The sequence below is a fragment of the Elephas maximus genome, chromosome 18, assembly GCF_024166365.1.
Source record: "Elephas maximus indicus isolate mEleMax1 chromosome 18, mEleMax1 primary haplotype, whole genome shotgun sequence".
In the NCBI taxonomy this organism is placed as follows: domain Eukaryota; kingdom Metazoa; phylum Chordata; class Mammalia; order Proboscidea; family Elephantidae; genus Elephas; species Elephas maximus.
The window spans coordinates 44068737-44091393 of NC_064836.1; positions in this window are offsets into that span (position 1 = coordinate 44068737).

Here is a 22657-nt window from a genome sequence, read left to right on the forward strand (position 1 = left end):
GAACCCTTATACACTGCTGTTGGGAATGCAAAATGATACAATCATTTTGGAAAAAGGTATGGTGCTTCCTTAGAAAGCTAGAAATAGAAATACCATATGATCCAGCAATCCTACTCCTAGGAATATATCCTAGAGAACTAAGGGTTGTCACACAAATAGACATGCACACCCATGTTCATTGCAGCATAGTTCACAATAGCAAAAAGATGGAAACAACCTAGATGCCCATCGTCAGATGAACGGATAAACCATGGTACATACACATAGTGGAGTACTATGTAATGATAAAGAGCAATGGTGAATCATCTTACAACATGGATGAATCTGGAGGGCATTATACTGAGTGAAATAAGCCAGTGACAAAAGAACAGATACGTATAAGACCATTACTATAAAAATTCATGAAAAGGTTTACACACAAAAAGAATCTTTGATGGTTGCGAGGGAGGGGAGGGGTAGGAATGGAAAAACACTAGATAGACAATAGATAAGTGGTAACTTTGGTGAAGGGTAAGACAGCACACAGTACTGGGGAAGCCAGCACAACTTGTACAAAGCAAGGTCATGGAAGCTCCACAGACACATCCAAACCCTGAGGGACTGAACTGCTGGGCTGAGGACTGTGGGGACTATGGTCTCATGGAACATCTACTCAATTGGCAAAACATAGCTTATAAAGAAAATGTTCTAAATTCTACTTTGGTGAGTAGTGTCTGGGGTCTTAAAAGCCTGAGAGCAGCGATCTAAAATACTCTGCTGGTCTCACCCTGAAGGGACCAAGGGACAATGAAGAAAACAAGATACAAGGGAAAGATTAGTCCAAAGGTCTAATGGACCACATCTACCATGGCCTCCACCAGACTGAGCCCAGTACAACTAGACGGTGCCCGGCCACTACCGGCAACTGCTCTGACAGGGATCACAATAGAGGGTCCCGGACAGAATTGGAGAAAAACGTAGAACAAAATTCTAACAAAAAGACCAGACTTACTGGCCTGACAGACTGGAGAAGCCTTGAGAGTATGGCACCTGGACACTTTTAGTGCAGTAATGATGTCACTCTTGAGGTTCACCCTTCATCCAAATACTAGGCCCATAAAACAAAAGGAGACTAAAAGGGCACACCAGCCCAGGGACAACGACTAGAAGTCAGGAGGGGACAGCAAAGCTGGTAATAGGGAATCCCAGGTTTAGAAGGGAGAGTGTTTACATGTCGTGGGGTGGTTAACCAATGTCATACATTAAAACAATATGTATACTAACTAATGAGAAGCTAGTTCTGTAAACCATCTAAAGTTCAATAAAAAAATATATAAGAATTTCAGTTTTTCCTTTTAAAAAACTTTTTATTAACTGTCTTTTCCCCCAAGGCTACTATCAAAAATACACATATAAAAAGTCAATTTCTTAATGGTAGCTATTGAAAATACAAATATAATAAAACATCTTTTATTATCAAAGTTACTCTCCATAGAATTTTCCTGTCCGAGCATTTGGCCTGTATTAATTTGATCTGTCCCCTGACTTACATGCCTAATGCCACTTATACAGCAGAAGTGTTCTTCCAGCGGCTAGTAAACTCTGCCATATAAGAAAGCTTTTCCCAACATGTTCAAGTCTGATGTCGAATTATTTAATAAATACTCAAGTAAATCCAAATAGTACACAGTACTTCAGATTCTTCAGTAGTCCTTCATATTTATACCACTGTAATCCCATCAGTCTCGTAAGCGTACTTGAACTACAAAAAACAAAAAGAAACAACAGTTTGGATTTTTTCTCCCCCAAAATTAAGCTTTTAAAAAAACTAAGATCAGCAATACTTTTCCCGTCACTCAAATCTTTTAAGTTTCGAGTCCTCAATTATTTGACTTATCTCAAAACAAAAAAATCACAACGGGCTGATAAATCTTTGGAAGGCCTTGGCTATCCCAAAAATTTGTTATTGTTTTTTGCAAATTACCTTTTGGGTAAGTTTCTAGTAACCATAGAATATAGGAAAGTGCACAAATCATAAGGATCTAGCTCAACGATTTGAAAGCATTAAGTCAATTTCTACTGTGGCATTTAAAATGTTTGGAACTTCATCAGAAAATCCATTTTTAAACCTTGGAAACCTAAAGTTATTGATACTTGGTAAAGCCATATACAATGTATTTACATATTTCTAAACCATAATATCCCTTTTTTCTCTCCCTGAAATACATAGTGGATGGCTTATTCATACTAGGGATAGCTGACATCACAAGGGACATCAGTTTTATTTAAGTTTAAAAACTTTTTGACTGTCATCAAAGCCTTCACACCCTTATAGACCCCAGAGGTTTCGTGGCAATTGCAGATTTGTGGGCAATTAAAGGTGGCAAGTTTTGAGTATATCATGAAGTTACCAGATTGCATTTGTTCTTGTAGTCTGTACATGCTGTAGGTAAGGGCTTGTTGAGAAAATCAGAAGCATAATAGCTGTACTGCCAAATGGGAAGTGTTATTTTTGACACACACCTACTAACCAGGCCATTCTTTCCACCTTACATTATTACAGAATCTTTTAAGTCTCTTATTCATTAGTGCTGACAATTAAATGGCAGGGCCCCTTGAAGAAAATGCCAATTTAGAATTTGGCAGCACATGAGACACCTACTTTTCGAAGATTATGCCCTTTAAAGCAAAAACAAAAACACTATAGCTTTTCCAATCCATTCCTAATGAAGTAAAAATATCCGCCAGCAGCCCTAGGCACTGGCCCAGTAAGCACCTGGCACAAAGTTTGCCAGCCCTTTTCTAATGATAACTATGATCCTAGGTGTTAACTTCTCTAAGTCTACCTCTGTTAGTCAACTCCAGGACTACTCCAGTGAAGACAAAACATAGCTGCATTATTCCAGCTTCAAAGACTTATCAGGCTGTTTCAAGCAGGAGTGGTGTGTGACTGGTGAAAGTAATTTGTTTTAATTTTCCTTTTTATATCTGTAAGCATATCTGCAAAGTCATAAATTCTAGAGGTTGAATTTGAATTTTTTAAAAAAATGTAAAAAATATAAATTCGTTTTGATAAGTTCTTTTACATCAGCACTGAGGTGATTCTAGTTTTTTAGTGTAAATTTTACCTCAAAGTGTTTAACTTCAACAAACTTCTATGAGGATCCCTGGTAGTTAAGCACTTGGCTCCTAACGAAAATGTTGCAGTTCGAACCTACTGGGCACTCCACAGGAGAAAGATGTGGCAGGTGTCTACAGGCTTGGAAACACCAGAGGGCAGTTCTACTCTGCCCTATAGTCACTATGAGTCAGAACTGACTTGACAGCAACAGGTTAAACTTCTGTGATTTCAAGCTAAAATAGCAAGAAAGCATTCGTGTTGACTTCTACTCAGCTATCTGATATATTTCCCTATCAACTCAGCTATTGCTGTTAGGTGATTATTTCTTATTTGATAATAGGGAAGGAGGAAAAAACTTAAAAACACCTACCATATACATTTTGTCTTGCAGAGCAGTTACTATATCCATTTTACAGATAACAGTAATAATAACTTAGTTTTTCATTTTTATCGCTATGTGCCAACAACTTGGTTAGTCCTCATAACAAGCCTATGAGATAACCAAACCAAACCTGTTACTGTCAAGTCAATTCTCCACGGGGTTTCCAAGGCTGTAATCTTTACGGAAGCAGACTGCCACATCTTTCTCCTGCAGAGCAGCTGGTGGGGTCAAACTGCCAACCTTCCGGTTGGCAGCCAAGCACTTAACCACAGCGCCCCCAGGGATCCTTTACCCTATGAGATAGGTACCATTATTATTCCTGGTTTAGAATAAGGACTCTAGCTCAGAGAAGTTAGTAATGCCCAAGATCACAGAAAGCTAAGCAATGAAGCCATGACTCAAAACCAAGATGGGCTTCTGTCAAGCCCATGCTCCACCGATGCCTTGGCACCAGATTCGGCTTGTTACCTATAAAATCTCGCAATTCTGGAAATCTGTGTGAATTCAGTATCAGGTCAAGACTTGAAAAAAGCAACTGATACAAAACATAGTAAGTAAGAATATAAGACATTAAAGTATCTATTGATGAATCACTAGCAAGGCCCTGACAAAGTTCACTGCTGCAGACTAGTCAGATATTTCTGAAAAGGGGGTTAACTAGTAACTTGATAGCAATTGTGTTGGCTTGAATTAGAAATCAAATCGCAATAGACAATACAAGCCAATGGTTTGAGGTTTGAGATGACAAAGCAAACCTCGCCAGTGACTGGTCAAAGGAAAAGATCACATAGATAATATTAGTAATGCCTAAGTTTATCACAGACTGTATTTCTTTTTTCTAGTTATCAAATATTTGGAGATTCAACATGGTGTATGATGTTAGCACTCCTTTTGCCAACATTTTCCATATAATCTCTGGAATCTGTATTCCGGTGGGTGAGGCAGTAAGGCTGTGATGATCTTACAGGAACACAATACCTCTGTATTACCGACATCTTCATGGCATCATCTTATTACACTAGGAAGTTGTCAAGGAAGCACAAAAATTAAGAAGGCTCATGCAATTCCTCTTTAAAATGTGTACACTTTATTCATTGCAGAAACCATCACTACCTCCCAAATGAATAGCATTAGGCCATCTTCCAGATTCCTTTGTTCTTCTTTCACATTTAATTTTAAGGATAGTATAAGGACCAAGATTGAAACACAATTAATCCTTACAGAAAGCAAATTCATCATTAGGACTTGCAGCAGATATGTCACTGCAACTAGGGGTGGCTTGATGTTTATCAAACGCGATCAGCGTAAATAAAAGTATTGCACTTAATTGTTTCTACCCTCAAGAAGGGAAGAGCTAGTTATAGAAATGATTCCCAGGAAAATTACAAATGCAATCACGGGTCATTTTGCATAAATTTCATAGGACTTAGAAGTACAAGGTGTTATTTAGACAGCTGTAGCTTGATTAAAAATTCTACCTTTAGGTATATATAATACAAAACTACAGGGAATATGGTGGGAAGCATCTCTATCCAGCTTAGAAGTTTAATGGATAACTTCTGTGTAGAATTTTAGTGTTGTGGCCAACAAATGTATGTATAGTCATTAAGCTTCACTAGTCATTAAAGGCAAATGAAAGCAGATTTATTTTGGCAATTACAAGACAATAATGCCCAACGTACTTGAGGGTGTAAAAGCGGTCACTCTCATCTACTGTTTGTAGACGTTTGAAACGGGTATAACCTTTTTGAAGAGCCTTTAAAAATGTTGGTGTGCATATCCTTTGACCAGGCATCTGTATTTCCAGAAACTTGTGTACAGAAATATGCAAAACAATGGGGCTGTGTGTGATCTATAAAAATTTTCATTGCAACATGGTTTTAGATTGCAAAAATACCAAAAACAGAAATAGCTATTAATAAATTTGAACATCTAGTCAGGGAAACAACTGTGGAAAATATCATATAGACTTGAAGAAAAAAGGAGGTGGATCAATTTGTAATGATATAGAACAAAACATTGCAAGTTGAGGAAATATTCCAAGTGGGGGAAAATGTTATGTCTAGAATGACACCAACATTGTCTGGAAAAACAAATACCAAATTGATAACAGCAGTTAATGTTCACAGGAGTAGGGGGAGATGGGCAGATACAGAGAACTTTATTTTTCTAGTTCATCCATTTCGGTCTGGATTTTTATTCCGAACATTGTAACCGGTGGGAGAAAAAGACAGGCATGTGTTTTAAGAAAATATTATTTAAGGAATGTACAGTGGCTGATTTTCTGGAAGTAAATCACCAGGCCTTTCTTCTGAGGTGCCTCTGGGTGGACTTGAACTTCCAACCTTCGTGATAGCAGCTGAGTGTGTTAACCATTTGTACTATCCAAGTACTCAGAAGCTGGACAGGAAGCTGAAAAGATAGCCCCTAAACTGTAATAACGATTATCCTTAAACGGTTAATAATATTGAGTGTGTGAGCATTATCTTTGTCATTTAAAAAAGCAAAAAAAACATAATTCACAAAGAAAATGTTCTACATTCTACTTTGTGAGTAGCATCTGGGTCTTAAAAACTTGCAAACAGCTATCTAAGATACATTTATTGGTCCCATCTTTTCTGGAGCAAAGAAGAATGAAAAAACGAAAGACACAAGAAAAATATTAGCCCAAAGGACTGAAGGACCACACGAGCCACAGCCTCCACCAGCCTGAGCCCAAAGAAACTAGATGGTGCTGGGCTACCACCACTGAAAGGGATCACAATAGAGGGTCTGGAACAGAGCAGGAGAAAAGTATAGAACAAAATGCAAGTTCACAAGAAAAGACTAGGCTTACCGGTCTGACAGACTGCAGGAACCCCCAGCCTATGACACCCTGCAAACTTAGAACTGAAGCCACTCCTGAAACCCAACTTTCAGCCAAAGGTTAGACACGCCTATAAAACAAACAGTAACACAGGTGAGGAACGTGCTTCTTTCTTAGTTCAGTCAAGTACAGGAGACCAAGTGATCAACTCCTGCCCAAAGGCAAGACATGAAGGCAGAAAGGGACAGGAAAAAAATGGACAAGTGGACACAGGGTGGAAAGGGGGAGAGTGCTGACACATCACGGAATTGCAACCAATGACACAAAACAAGTTGTGTATAAATTTTTGAATGAGAAACTAATTTGTGCTGTAAGCTTTCATCTAAAGCACAATAAAATCTAAGAAAAGAAAGAAAGCAATAAAATAACATTTTCGTATTATTCTCTTGGTTTAGACAAATTTCACCAAAAACAAATAAATCGCGCATAAAATGGCTGGCCACAAGGGGGCATCAGATATTCTTTTCTACCTTTCAAGCTAAACGTTGTGTTTGCAAATAATATTCTCCCTTCTCCATGGAAAGCATTAGTGGTTATAGTTAAAATCACTGCTTTTCTCATGGATCTATATGAAGAAACTCTTCTTAATAAGGAATTTTAATTAAGCATGCCATAGTTATACTATAGGGTCGCTATGATTCGGAATCAACTTGACGGCAACAGGTATAGGACAACAAACACCTCTATTTAAATTATTTTTCATGTATTGTTTATTTAGAAAAAAAATAAATATACAAAAACAGAGTGAAAGATAATAAAATCACCTATAATCTCTCCAGCAGAGATAACCACTGCGGATAATTTAGTGGCTAGGGGATGTTTAAAAAGAGAGCTTTTCCTTTATATACTCCTATAACGCTATACATTCTATTTAATTTTGTAGTCACTAAATTTGAAACCATGATGAACATTTTGTCACTAATTTGTCTAAAACATGATTTTTTTTAAATAATTTTGATTGTGCTTTAAGTGAAAGTTTACAAATCAAGTCAGTCTCTTCACACAAAAACCCATATACACCTTGCTACACACTCCCAATTATTCTCCCCCCCTCCTTTTTTTTTTTAATGAGACAGCCTGCTGTCTCCCTCCACTCTCTCTTTTCCTGTCCTTTTCCCCAGCTTCTAACCCCTCCCCCCTCTCATCTCTACTCCAGGCAAGAGATGCCAACATAGCCTCAAGTATCCACCTGATCCAAAAAGCTTACTCCTCACCAGCATCCCTTTCCAACCCATTGTCCAGTCCAATCCATGTCTGAAGAGTTGGCTTTGGGAATGGCTCCTGTCTTGGGGCAACAGAAGGTCTGGGGGCCATGACCACTGGGGTCCTTCCAGTCTCTGTCAGACCATTAAGTCTGGTCTTATGAGAGTTTGGGGTCTGCATCCCACTGCTCTCCTGCTCCCTCAGGGCTTCTCTGTTGTGTTCCCTGTCAGGGCAGTCATCGGTTGTAGCTGGGCACCATCTAGTTCTTCTGGTCTCAGGACGATATAGTTGCTGGTTCACGTGGCCCTTTCTGTCTCTTGGGCTCGTAATCACCTTGTGTCCTTGGTGTTCTTCATTCTCCTTTGATCTAGGTGGGTTGAGACCAACTGATGCATCTTAGATGGCTGCTTGCTAGTGTTTAAGACCCCAGACGACACTTTGATCAAAGTGGGATGAAGAATGTTTTGTTAATAGATTTTATTAAGCCAACTGACTTAGATGTCCCCTGAAACCATGGTCCCCAGACCCCTGCCCCTGCTACGCTGTCTTTCGAAGCATTCAGTTTATTCAGGAAACTTTTTTGCTTTTGGTTTAGTCCAATTGTGCTGATCTCCTCTGTATTGTGTGCTATCTTTCCCTTCACCTAAAGTAGTTCTTATCTGCTATCTAATTAGTGAATACCCCTCTCCCATGCTCCCTCCCTCCCCTCTCTCGAAACCACAAAAGAATGTTTTCTTCTCAGTTTAAACTATTTCTCAAGTTCTTATAATAGTGGTCTTCTACAATATTTGTCCTTTTGCAACTGACTAATTTCACTCAGCACAATGTCTTCCAGGTTCCTCCATGTTATGAAATGTTGCACAGATTCCTCACTGTTCTTTATCGATGTGCATTATTCCATTGTGTGGATATACCATAATTTATCCATTCATCCACAGAGTTGCTTCCATGTTTTTGCTATTGTAAACAGTGGTGCAATAAACATGGGTCTGCATATATCTGTTTGTGTAAAGGCTCTTATTTCTCTAGGATATATTCCAAGGAGTGGGATTGCCGGATTGTATGGTAGTTCTATTCCTACTTTTTAAGGAAGTGCCAAATCGATTTCCAAAGTGGTTGTACCATTTGACATTCCCACCAGCAGTGTAGAAGTGTTCCAATCTCTCCACACCCTCTCCAACATTTATTGTTTTGTGTTTTTTGGATTAATGCCAGCCTTGTTGGAGTGAGATGAAATCTCATTGTACTTTTGATCTGCATTTCTCTAATGGCTAATGATCGTGAACATTTCCTCATATATCTGTTAGCTACCTGAATGTCTTCTTTGGTGAAGTGTCTATTCATACCTTTTGCCCATTTTTTAATTGGGTTATTTGTCTTTTTGCAGTTGAGTTTTTGTAGTATCGTGTAGATTTTAGAGATCAGGCGCTGATCAGAAATGTCATAGCTAAAAACTTTTTTCCAGTCTGTAGGTAGTCTTTTTACTCTTTTGGTGAAGTCTTTGGATGAGCATAAGTGTTTGATTTTTAGGAGCTTCCAGTTATCTAGTTTTTCCTCTATGTTCTTTATAATGTTTTGTATACTGTTTATGCCATGTATTAGGGCTCCTAACATTGTCCCTATTTTTCTTCCATGATCTTTATCATTTTAGATTTTATATTTAGGTCTTTGATCCATTCTGAGTTAGCTTTTGTGCATGGAGTGAGGTATGGGTCTTGTTTCATTTTTTTTGCAGATGGATATCCAGTTATGCCAGCACCATTTGTTAAAAAGACTGTCTTTTCCCCATTTAACTGTTTTGGGGCCTTTGTCAAATATCAACTGCTCATATGTGGATGGATTTATGTCTGGATTCTCAATTCTGTTCCATTGGTCCATGTATCTGTCATACCAGTACCAGGCTGTTTTGAATACTGTGGCGGTATAATAGGCTCTAAAATCAGGTAAAGTAAGGCCTCCCACTTTGTTCTTCTTTTGCAGTAATGCCTTATTTATCCGGGGCCTCTTTCCCTTCCATATGAAATTGGTGATTTCTTTCTCCATCTCATTAAAGAATGTCCCTGGGATTTGGATCGGAATTGCACTAAATGTATAGATCGCTTTTGGTAGAATAGACATTTTTATGTTAAGTCTTCCTATCCACGCACAAGGTATATTCTTCCACTTATGTAAGTCTCTTCTGGTTTCTTGCAGAAGTGTACTGTAGTTTTCTTTGTATAAGTCTTTTACATCTCTGGTAAGATTTATTCCTAAGTTTTTTATCTTCTTGGGGGCTACTGCAAATGGCAACAATTTGGTGATTTCCTCTTCGATGTTCTTTTTGTTGCTGTAGAGGAATCCAAGTGATTTTTGTATGTTCATCTTGTAACCCGATACTCTGCTGAACTCTTCTATTAGTTTCGATAGTTTTCTGGAGGATTCCTTAGGGTTTTCTGTGTATAAGATCATGTCATCTGCAAATAGAGATACTTTTACTTCTTCCTTGCCAATCTGGATGCCCCTTATTTCTTTATCTAGCCTAATTGCTCTGGCTAGGACTTCCAGCACAATGTTGAATAAGAGTGGTGATAAAGGGCATCCTTGTCTGGTCCCCGATCTCAATGGGAATGTTTTCAGGCTCTCTCCATTTAGGGTGATGTTGGCTGTTGGCTTTGTATACATGCCCTTTATTATGTTGAGGCATTTTCCTTCTAGTCCTATTTTGCTGAGAGTTTTTATCATGAATGAGTGTTAAACTTTGTCAAATGCCTTTTCTGCATCAATTGATAAAATCGTGTGATTCTTGTCTTTTGTTTTATTTATGTGGTGGATTACATTAATTGTTTTTCTAACGTTGAACCATCCCTGCATACCTGGTATGAATCCCACTTGGTCATGGTGAATTATTTTTTTGGTATGTTGTTGAATTCTGTTGGCTAGAGTTTTGTTGAGGATTTTTGCATCTACGTTCATGAGGCATGAGGGATATACGTCTATAATTTTCTTGTGGTGTCTTTACCTGATTTTGGTATCAGGGATATGGTGGCTTCATAGAATGAGTTTGGTAGTATTCCATCCTTTTCTATGCTCTGAAATACCTTTAGTAGTAGTGGTGTTAACTCTTCTCTTAAAGTTTGCTAGAACTCTGCAGTGAAGCTGTCTGAACCAGGGCTTTTTTTTGTTGGGAGTTTTTTTAATTACTTTTTCAATCTCTTCTTTTGTTATGGGTCTATTTAGTTGTTCTACTTCTGTTTGTGTTAGTTTAGGTAGGTAGTGTGTTTCTAGGAATTCATCCATTTCTTCTAGGTTTTCAAATTTGAGTATAGTTTTTCATAGTAATCTGATATGATTCTTTTAATTTCAGTTGGCTCTGTTGTAATATCGCCCATCTCATTTCTTATTCAGGTTATTCGCTTCCTCTCCTGTTTTTCTTTTGTCAGTTTGGCCAATGGTTTATCAATTTTGTTGAGTTTTTCAAAAAACCAGCTTTTGGTCTTGTTAATTCTTTCAATTGTTTTTCTGTTTTCTATTTCATTTAGTTCAGCTCTACTTTTTATTATTTGTTTTCTTCTGGTGCATGTGGGTTTCTTTTGTTGCTCTCTTTCTATTTGTTCAAGTTGTAGGGATAGTTCTTTGATCTTGGCCCTTTCTTCTTTTTGGATGTGTGCATTTATTGATATAAATTGGCCTCTGAACACCGCTTTTGCTGTGTCCCAAAGGTTCTGATAGGAAGTGTTTTCATTCTCATTGGATTCTATGAATTTCTTTATTCCATCCTTAATGTCTTCTATAATCCAGAGGGGAGGCCAAGATGGCTGACTAGGTAGAGGCTACCTCGGATCCCTCTTGCAACAAAGACTCGGAAAAGCAAGTGAATCAATCACATACATGACAATCTACAACCCCTGACCATCAAACACAGATCTAAAGAGTTGACCTGCGTGACAGAGACTGAGAACGAACAACCACGGGGAAGCAGCGACTGTTTTCGGAGCCTGGAGCCAGTGTCCCAGTCAGGAAACCTTGGCACCGGGGTTTGGACTGGGCGCAGGGGAGCTGAGCACAGCATCCTGAGACGGCGCAAACACAGAAAGCAGCCCTAGCCCCCAGAAATGACCTCGGGGGAAGCCCAGCCAGTGCACGCAGGCAGCGCAGTGACACGGCTGAAAGGAGGAGAAGTCACTGGGAGGCAGCGACTGGTTTTGGAGCATGGAGTGTGGCGTCCCAGCTGGGAAACCTTAGCACTGGGCTTTGGACTGGGAGCGGAGGAATTGACCACGGCTTCTGAGACAGCGCAAGCACAGGACGCAGGCCTGACACTCGGGGGGCAGTCTCTACCCAGCCAGCACACACAGTCAACATGCCCCTCGGGAATCTCAGATAAAACAGTCATCCCAAGCAAGATAAGTAACTTTGTCTATATTCTGGGGTGCTACTCTCTCCTATTTATCTGAACCCTCCCCTCCCCTTTCCAGGCGGCTTCATTAACATTGGAATTTCCTGAGCCAGAAAGTGAACTGCACTGCGGTTTTTCTTTCTTTCTTTTTCTTTTTTTTTTTTTTTGGTCTTTTCCTAACCCATTCTCCTGGCCTGAGAGAAGCAGCTACAAAAAACCCAGGGACCAAAAATCCTTCCCTAATTGGACTAAAAACACAGAACCAGCTCCAGCCAAACATATGTGATCCACAGTCTTGGGCTTTCATCCCTACAGGGAACAAGGTAGCTATTATAATGCAAGGGCATTTCTGATACGGATCTGACTATAATTGTTTTAGCGGATTACTGGAAAGACAAGTTTCCCAGGTCTGATATCTCTGCTTATTCAACAGAGCCCTCACTGACCACAACAGGGAACTGAGGGCTGAAGCTCCCCACAGACCACCTAGCCTCCTGCCTTAGGGGTCTAAAGAGGGTGATACCTACCAATCTGTAAAGGTACTTGCATTGGGGGCCTAAGGTACAGCTGCAGAGCCCACCCACCAAAGTGCTTTAGGAATAGAGACACACCTACCTCACTGGCACTTGGGGGAGGCCTGTCAGCATCCTGCCCCCCCCCCAGAGCGTGAACCCCAGCTGCTACTAGAATCTGGTGCACACAACTATCACCACTACTTCTCTAGGTGGATAGGTGACAGTCTGCACCACACACTTGATGACCCAAAATGAGATTCTACCTAGGAATAGTGAATGGACTCTTAGGTTTATATATCTGGTAACAGCCCAAACCAGCTGGTAATAGGACATAAGTGATTCAAGGGCTACAACAATCAAGACAGCGCAATCTAGTAGCCCATCTACCTATACTGAAAGAAAACAAAACAAGATAAGACTCAGTGAGCAAATATAGAATAAATCACTACAATATCTTAGAAATGGCTCGGAGACAGCAGTCGATATCAAACCACATAAAGAAGCAGACCACGATTGCTTCTACAACTCCCCAAACTAAAGAATCAGAATCTTTCCCAAATGAAGATACAATCCTGGAATTGCCAGATGCAGAATATAAAAAACTAATTTACAGAATGCTTCAAGACATCAGGGATGACCTCAGAAATGAAATAAGGCAATCTACAGAAAAAGCCAAGGAACACACTCATAAAGCAGTTGAAGAACTCAAAAAGATTATTCAAGAACACAGTGGAAAAATTAATAAGCTTAATGTCTTCTATAATCCAGTCTTTTTTGAGCAGAGTACTGTTCAGTTTCCAAGTGTTTGATTTCTTTTCCCTGCTTTTCCTGTTATTGATTTCCACTTTTATGGCCTTATGCTCAGAGAAGATGCTTTGTAATATTTCAGTGTTTTGGATTCTGCTAAGGCTTGCTTTATGACCTAATATGTGGTCTATACTAGAGAATGTTCCATATGCACTAGAAAAGAGAGTACAGTTGGTTGCTGTTGGGTGGAGTGTTCTGTGTATGTCTACGAGGTCAAGTTGGTTGATGGTGGCATTTAGATCTTCCGTGTGTTTATTGAGCTTCTTTCTGGATGTCCTGTCCTTCACCGTGTTGAAGTCTCCTACTATTACTGTGGAGCTGTCTATCTCACTTTTCAATGCTGATAGTGTTTGTTTTCTGTCTCTTGCAGCCCTGTCATTGGGTGCATAAATATTTAATATGGTTATATCTTCTTGGTGTATTGTCCCTTTAATCATTATATAGTGTCCTTCCTTATCCTTTCTGATGGATTTAACTTTAAAGTCTATTTTGTCAGAAATTAATATTGCCACTCGTGCTGTTTTTTGATTGTTATTTGCTTGATATATTTTTTTCCATCCTTTGAGTTTTAGTTTGTGTCTCTAAGTGTAAGGTGTGTCTCTTGTAGGCAGCATATAGACGGATCTTGCTTTTTAATCCATTCTGCCACTCTCTGTCTCTTTATTGGTGCATTTAGTCCATTTACATTCAGGGTAATTATGGATAGGTATGAATTTAGTGCTATCATTTTGATGTCATTTTTTGTGTGCTGACAGCTTCTTTTTCCCACTTGATTTTATGTGCTGAGATTTTCTTTATATATTGTCTTTTCCTCATATTTGTTGTTTTTGATTTTGTTTCTGCTGAGTCTGTATTTTTCCATTGTGTTTTATTTTGATGAGTAGGATAGTTTGTCTCATTTGTGGTTACCTTATTATTTACCCGTTTTTCTAAATTTATAACTAACTTTTATTTCTTTGTATCACCGTATCTTCCTCTGCATATGGAAGGTGTATGATTACATTTCTTAGTCCCTCTTTATTATTTTAATGTTGTCTTCTTTTACATAATAACATCACCATTACCCTGTGTTGGGCTTTTTTTTTTTTTTTAATCTTGCTTTTTTTTTTTTTTTTATTTCCCTGTCTGGGTTGACTTCTGGTTGCTCTGCCCGGTGTTCTAGTCTTGGGTTGATACCTGATATTATTGATTTTCTAATCAAAGAACTCCCTTTAGTATTTCTTGTAGTTTTGGTTTGGTTTTTACGAATTCCCTGAACTTGTGTTTATCTGGAAATGTCTTAATTTCACCTTCATATTTAGGAGACAGTCTTGGTGGATATATGATTCTTGGCAGGCAATTTTTTTCCTTCAATTTTTTATATGTCATCACATTGCCTTCTTGCCTGCATGGTTTCTGCCGAGCACTCTGAGCTTATTCTTATTGGCTTTCCCTTGTAGGTGACTTTTCTTTTATCCCTCGCTGCTCTTACAATTGTCTCCTTATCTTTGGTTTTGGCAAGCTTGATTATAATATGTCTTGGTGACTTTCTTTTAAGATCTACCTTATGTGGAGTTCGATGAGCATCTTGAATAGATATCTTCTCATCTTTCACAATATCGAGGAAGTTTTCTGCCAAAAAATCCTCAAAAATTTTCTGTGTATTTTCTGTTATCCCTCCCTGTTCTGGTACTCCAATCACTCCTAGGTTATTTCTCTTGATAGAGTCCCACATGATTCTTAACGGTTTCTTCAGTTTTTTTTAATTCTTTTATCTGATTTTTCTTCAAATATATTAGTGCCAAGTGATTTATCTTCGAGTCCAGAAATTCTAGCTTCTACTTGCTCAATTCTGCTCCTCTGACTTTCTACTGAATTATCTAATTCTGTAATTTTATTGTTAATCTTCTGAATTTCTGATTGCTGTCTGCCCATGGATTTTTCCAGCTTATTAAACTTTTCATTATGTTCCTGAATAATCTTTCTGATTTCTTCAGTTGCTTTATCTGTGTGTTCCTTGGCTTGTTCTACGTATTGCCTCATTTCCTTCCTGATGTCTTGAAGGGTTCTGTATATTAAACTTTTGTGTTCTGTATCTGGTAATTCCAGGAATGCACTTTCATCTAAAAGATCCCTGGATTCTTTGTTTTGAGTGCCTGTTGAGGTGATCATGGTCTGTTTCTTTATGTGACTTGATATTGACTGTTTTCTCCAAGCCATCTATAAGTTATTGTATTAGTTTATGCTTGCTTACTGTGTCGTAGCTGCTTGCTTTGTTTTGTTTTGGTATACACCTATGGGTTGTTTGAGTGAGCTAGCTTGATTATTTTCACTTTTGGAACTCTGGTGTCCTGTCCTTAGCTGGCTAGAGCTGTTATCAGGTATATCAGTCTAGGAGTCCATTCAGTTTTCTTGTATGAATTCAGCTCAGGTTTCCAGGTAGCTGATATCAAGTGTGTGGTACAGGCTCTGTCCTATAGTCTTAGAGGGGCAGGGGTGATTGGCATATATACTGGTATCTGATTGCAGCAGGGGGTCAAGCTCTGAACAAGGCAGGGGGCTGAGAACCGACCCCCAAGTGTCTCTGAGGAAAACACGTCTCTGTTCCCTAGAGCGTGCTGGTGGGTGGGCTCTGCAGAGGGACCACGGGCACCCAAAGTTTTTGTTGTAAAGAGTGGGAGGTACCAGTTATCCCTGGTCCCCTTTTGCACGTGGCTGGGTGACCCAAGTGGAGCCACCAGTCCTTAGGTCCCCGTTGTGGGTAGGTGAGGACCTTGTTTAATAGGCAAAGCAATGTCAAACATCAAACACCCACCTCTCCACCACACAACTGAAATGGTTGGAGTTTGCCAACAAGGACCTATTCTCCCGAAATAGGCCCACACAGGTCCATGCAGAAGGGAAAGGTGCTCAAGGTCCACGGACGGTTTATGCCTGGTCAGGAGCCACTTCTGTCCTGAGCTCCCCCAATTAATGGAACTAGCAAATTATCTTTTCCCCCCATTTGCAAATTTTTTCCTTCTCCAAGGCCGAGAGGATGGCTCCAGGTGTTCACCAGGGCCTATCGCAGGCCTAGGGATTCAGCCGCTGAAGCTGGATTTGGGGTGGGGGTGGGGCGCGGTAAAAAATAGGCAAGTACTTAGCTTTTGCCAAGAGCGCCGTTCTCCTCAGTTTCCAGAGGTGTGAGTGGGCTGTGTGGCTGCTGCTCCTCCCTGAGGAAACTGTGGCTGAACACTAGTACCAGCCCGCTGCCACCGCCCCGGGAATGGTGCCTAAGGGCTCCCTGCGATTCAGGTCCGGTAACTCCTCTCCTATTCTGAATGGTCTCTTCCTTCCCCTGCCCCTCAGTTCGTTGTCTAAGCTTGCTTTTGATGCTCAGGGCTCCAAGCTTGTCACAAATAGAGTTGCTTCACTTGTTTTTTTGGGTCTTTGTTGTAAAGAGGGCTCGACAGAAGCGTCTGTCTATTCCGCCATCTTGGCTCCACCTCCCTAAAACATGATGTTTAATAGTTTCATGGTTTGTGTGCCTTGATTTATTTCATTGATCTCTATTATTAGATATTAAGCTACAGATCTCTTTCGGAAACATCTTTTTCAGCCATATATCTAAATATTACCACCTTTGGTGGTGGAAGAGTGTTCTTTTAAAGTCCAGAAATGGACAGTTGATCCTGTAACAGAATTGCCAACCCTTTTAGTTTACACATAGAAAATACATACAAGATAAATTTCCTAGAGTCAAATCCATAAACTATAAAATTCAACAGAAAAATGACTAGTATGCTTAACTGACCTTTTGTTTAAAGTCAATGGAAGAAACATTGTTTTTGCATCTTATAGATCATCAAACACTGAGAACTGATTCCCTAAAGAAGTGAAAGTAAAATATGTTAAATAGTAATGAAAGTGTATTTAAAGTTTCTGAACTTTGCCTAAAGTGCTTGGAATGTAAAAAATAGAAAATTCTGTTTCATCATATAAATTATTGGTTTGTGAATTCAGACTGTTTCGAGTTTCTTCTTTTCTCTGGTTAACTGTAACCCCTCCAATTCTGTCTTCTGCTGGGTGTATGTGTGTGAGAAAAACAGAAAAAGAAGCACAGAGATGACTCATTATGCCAATCGGTCCTTCTCTAAAAAAGTTCTGAGGGTCTGGACTGGAGAGTACTGCTGATTTCCTGCTTGTTGTGTACACCAGATGTCCAAAACTCTTAGGTATATATAAGAGAAACTACACGTCTGGACTAGTGTATCAGTAAAGCTGCCATGCGGGGGGAGGAAGGCAAAGATATTTAGGGTACAAGGTTAACAAAAGGCTCAAAAACAGAAATAATATTCTTAATGCTGCCTAGTGATATAATAGATCATATTTAAAATTTTAAATTGATAGTTAAATCAGATCCTTCAATAAATAATTTTGAAATGCCGTTTCTGTTGACTGATACTGGGAAATTTGGGAATGAATACACAAAAGTTAAAACATGGGATCTGACATATGGATTTGGCATACAGGTTTTAGTAAAATCCTTCTTGACTGACATAATCAGGAGGGTTTATCAAAAAAGTTTAGATGAGAATCCATTAAAAATTATATATACCTTAAAGATCTTAAACATTGTATCATTATACTTTCAGTCACCAAATTTTTGATGCAGAGTCAAGAATTTTTCTTAAAAGACGGGTCTGTTGCTTCAAATTGTTTTCTTTTCCCCATCAACTACGCCCGTAATACACGGTTCTCATTTAAAGTTTGATTTCTTTGCAGTAGCATGAGACACTTTTGTAGCAATGTGACAGAAGAATCAGGTTTTCATTTTCCTCAGCATTTTAATGTCATCTTGACCAAATCTATTTGATAGCAGTTTTTTTTTTTTTTTTTTTTTAAGCAACGTGTCTTTGTCATCTCTTCCCAAAACATTCAATTTCATTTTCAAAGGTACAATCTCTTCTTTCTTGCCCATGCATTTCTCCGGCTTATGTACTCTTTAATTACATTATGTAGTCATCAAGCATAACATGCATGAACAGGTTTAAAACCAAACAAAACGGGCTTGTCAAGCACCCACTCCGCAGCCAGCAGGACTAGCCGGGCCTCCTGGAGCTGAGCCTGCAGCTGTCGGTGTGCGGGGTGCCCTGGGCGTCAGTGACCACGATTCAGAGAGGGAATGGAGGGGTCTGGGTAGGGGTGGATCTGCTCTTCTTTCATTGATCCCCCAGCTAGCGTTGCTGAAAAGGGAAATGTGAGGGGTCAGAGGGGGTCACCTACTTTTAACTCTTCCCTTCTTTGCTTTTGCTTCTTTCTCAGGGCCTGGATTGCCAAGGACTCACGGTTCCTGGAAAAACACTAAGCCAAGAATCAGGAGACCTAGATTCCTAACTATGTGGCCTTAAACCCATTGCCGTGTAGTTGATTCCAACTCATAGGGACCCTATAGCACAGAGTAGAACTGCCCCATATGGTTTCCAAGGAGGAGACCTTTAGGTTACCAGCCGAGCTCTAAATCAGTATGCCACCAGGGCTCCCATGTGGCCTTGGGAAGTCAAAACCTTTTTGGATGGACCTTGGTTTCGTTATAAAATGCTATTGAACTAAGACTACAGAAAGCATTCTAGTAAGATTTTTATTGCTGTGTGTTACATAATGATGACAATTTATCTGTGTCAGGCTTGAAAACAAGCTTCTAAAATGCCATCTTTTATGGAGCAAGAATTTTCTTTCTCAAACAGCTGTTCCCTACTCTTGCTTTAGACAAGCTATACCATCTTGGGAGCAAGACTATAACGTTCATATTTGCAAAGCCAAGGTCCAAATATATTAAGAACCACCTGAGACTTCACTTTCTAGGGCAGAGTGACCAAAGAAAAGGTGAGTGAATGCAGGGTGACACTGATGTGTGTAAAAACTCCTTTTAGAAGACGACTTTCACTTAGCTGTTACAGACCCGAAGAAATAAATAAAAATCTAAAAGCTACAACCTTACATCATAAGAATCATTGCTTACTGACCACCTAATAGTCACCAAGTCTAGTGCTAAGCCCTTTACATGACTATCTCATGAGTATTCATGAGGTATATACAAATTGTTTCCTCATTTGCTTAGTGGCTGAGCCAAGATTTGAACCGATATCTAATTCCAGAGCCCAACCTTTAACTATGATACTATTTCTAATAGAACCCTTTGTTTATCTTAAATTGACTGCCAGCATACACCTTTCCCACCTGAGTTGACTGCATACACAGACCTAGGAATAAGCATTTTTGACTTGTGTAAGCTTGCAAAGCACTAACTTGTGGCCACAATGATCTCCTTCTAGCACAGGAACAAAGAGGAGGAAGAGGGATCCTTTCTATGTGAGATGCTACACCCAGGAGCGGCCCTGTATTTCTACCCTGGAGAATATTTTAACGTGGATGAGACCAGGTCATAATGAGGTCTTTCTGGGAGCTTCTATAAAATATCCTTTTAGGAGTCCACAGATGAATTACATGTGATAACTAGAGTCATGCTGAATTAAAAAAATCTATTTTCTCTTCTGTACCATGACATTGGGCACACAAGAGGTGAGGGCAGTACCCAGAATTTGTATTTCCTAACTAACAGTCCAGGCTTTAATCATTAAAATACACTACTCGCTGATGTCAGGGGGAGAAGAGTGAATCTCAAAGGGTGTGTGTGAGCGTGGCCCAATTATCTGATGTTACCTTTGACGAGATGGTATTTTGTTTCCAGTCTTGCTTTGGTAATAAAGTGATGCATGATAAATGTACAAAAGTAATCCATGTGCTTTGGAGCAAATTTGCAAAACACAACCAACACCCAAAGTTAATCTCTATTAAAATTTAGCCTATTCTTCCTGTATGTAACCCCTCCACAGATATTTAAATATTTTTTTAAGATTTAAAATAGCCATTTAGCTTTCCTTTTACAAAATTGGAGATGCTATGTAAATTTTCCTCACTTAATCACACATTATCTTTTGCCCATAACATTACAAGAAGTCTATTATCTCTCTACCAATAGATCTACCTATCATCTATCTCTGTTCATAGATCCCTGTTGGTACCGTAAAGCACAGCTTTACATTGTCCTGGATGTAGCACACAGTATCTTTGAGTTGACAGGGCAGAGACTGCATTTCCTCCCATGTAATTATTTTATTTTGTGTTCTGGTGTTTTTGTGAAAACCTAAACTGTCACCTCCTTATCAGGAGATTAAAACACTGGTGGAGGCTAAACTTGGAGGACCATGATTTTGCAACAGTTTGTAAGTTGCAGTCATTGGTATCTTCTCTAACCTCTCCTCTCCTCTCCGAATTACAAGGTCATTCACTGTTCCCTAGAGAAGTTCTCACACTTGACAGTTCTGGGACTTTGTGAGAGGTAAGGTTCCTACTTGGCAACACTAAAAGAGCACAGAGCCAGCAGCCAACATTCAACTTAGAATAATAATATCTGACAACTGACCTAACACATGATCTAGACATATCTTCTTGTCAAGCCCAAAATAACTCATTTTCTTCATTTAGTTCGTGCTGATTCCATAAAACTTCTCTGGACAAGAACCCCAGCAAGTTGACCAAACCAAAGATACCTTAAGAAGAAACACACTGATGAGGAAACAAATGGTGAGGGCTTGATATGAACAGAGTTAGAGCTGTTGTTAATTACTACCATTGACAACGGTTACCGAGAATCTCCTGAGGTTCACCCTCCAGCCAAAGATTAGGCCCATAAAACAAAACCAGACTAAATGGGCACAACCAGCCCAGGGGCGCAGACAAGAAGGGAGAGTGTTGCCATATCGTGAGGGTGGCAACCAATGTCATAAAACAATGTGCATTGTTTAATGAGAAACTAATTTGCTCTGTACACCTTCATCTGAAGTACAGTAGAAAAAAAAAATTACTGAGAATTCATTATGTGCTAAACATTACGGAGGTAAAAATGTCCCTGCCTTTGAGAAGTCTGACATCTGCTTAGGGAGAGGAGACAAACATGAAAAGACAGGCAACCTCCAGCTCCTGCATACAATTTCAAGAAGGGAGAAGCTGGGTCGAAGGAGGATGACTGGAGGTTTCTCTGGTGGTGTTACTTGGGAAGAATTAGGATCACAAGGTCTGAAAAGGGTAAGACCACATAGAGAGTCAAAAATGACAAAGCGAGAAAAAAAAGTTTCAATTCATATCACACACACACACCAAAAAAACACAACCAAACCTGTTGCTGTCGATTCCAACTCATAGCGACCCTACAGGACAGAGTAGAACTTGTCCCATAGAGTTTCCAAGGAGTGCCTGGCGGATTTGAACTGCTGACCTCTTGGTTAGCAGCTCTAGCACTTAACCACTACAACACTAGGGTTTCCAGAATAATAATACAAAAAATGGGGAAAGGGTATGAACAGTCAACAAAAAAGAAAATACAAATGGTTCTTAAACATGTGAAAAGATGCTCAACTGCAACACAGAAAGAGACACAGAACTTTAAATCAGGTGATAATTTTCTCATCTGAGAGAGAAAGATCAAAGAGTCAGCTCAGCATATCAGTGAGGATTTGGGGAATAAACACTCTCATCCATTGGGAGCATCAGCACTGCAATACTTATGAAAGTGTTTTAATAATAACTATCAAAATTCAAATGCGCATATTCTTTACTCAGCAAATTGCCCTCTAGAAATTTACCTTAAGGGATATTTACACACATGCAAAATGATGTATATACAAATATACCGATTGTAATTTTACTAGTTATACCAAAAGAATGGGATCAATGTAAATGTCTATCATTTACATTGGAGATCAGTGAAATAAATTGTAGTGTGTTATTTTAATGTATGTTATTTTGAAAAAGTATATATATGTAAGTATGTATATGCAGGTATAAGCATAGGTTGTGACAGTGGAGGGACAGATATGAAAATCTAAAGTTAGGCTAGGATTAGGATTCTTTAAGCTGGAAGCTGTCCAGGAAAGTTTTTCAGCAAGAGAGTGAATACAGTATTTTAGCAAAGTAATCTGGAAGTGAGTTTGAGACCAGGGAATTAACTCTCATCTATGTGAACACAGGTAATTGATAGAGGCAAAGAGTCACCTATTTGCTCCCATAATTGGGTAGAATCCTATTTCTTTCTAAATGGGTCCATTGTCTCTTCATATCTTAATGAGGCTAGGTGCTTCCACTATAAACGGTACAGACTTCACACACGGTAAGCTATTAACTGTTGTGGCTATTATCCCATTTAATTTTATAAGGTAATTCTATCAGTTGTTCCATTTTAAAGTTAAGAAAAACATGCACAAAGAGGTTAAATAACTTGCCCAAGGTCGAAGAGTAAGTAATGGCAAGCCTAACACTGGCATCCAGAGTTTTCTCTCAAACTCGAGTTCTAAATTTTGCCCCAGGATGGAATATGCCTAAAGTCTCACCC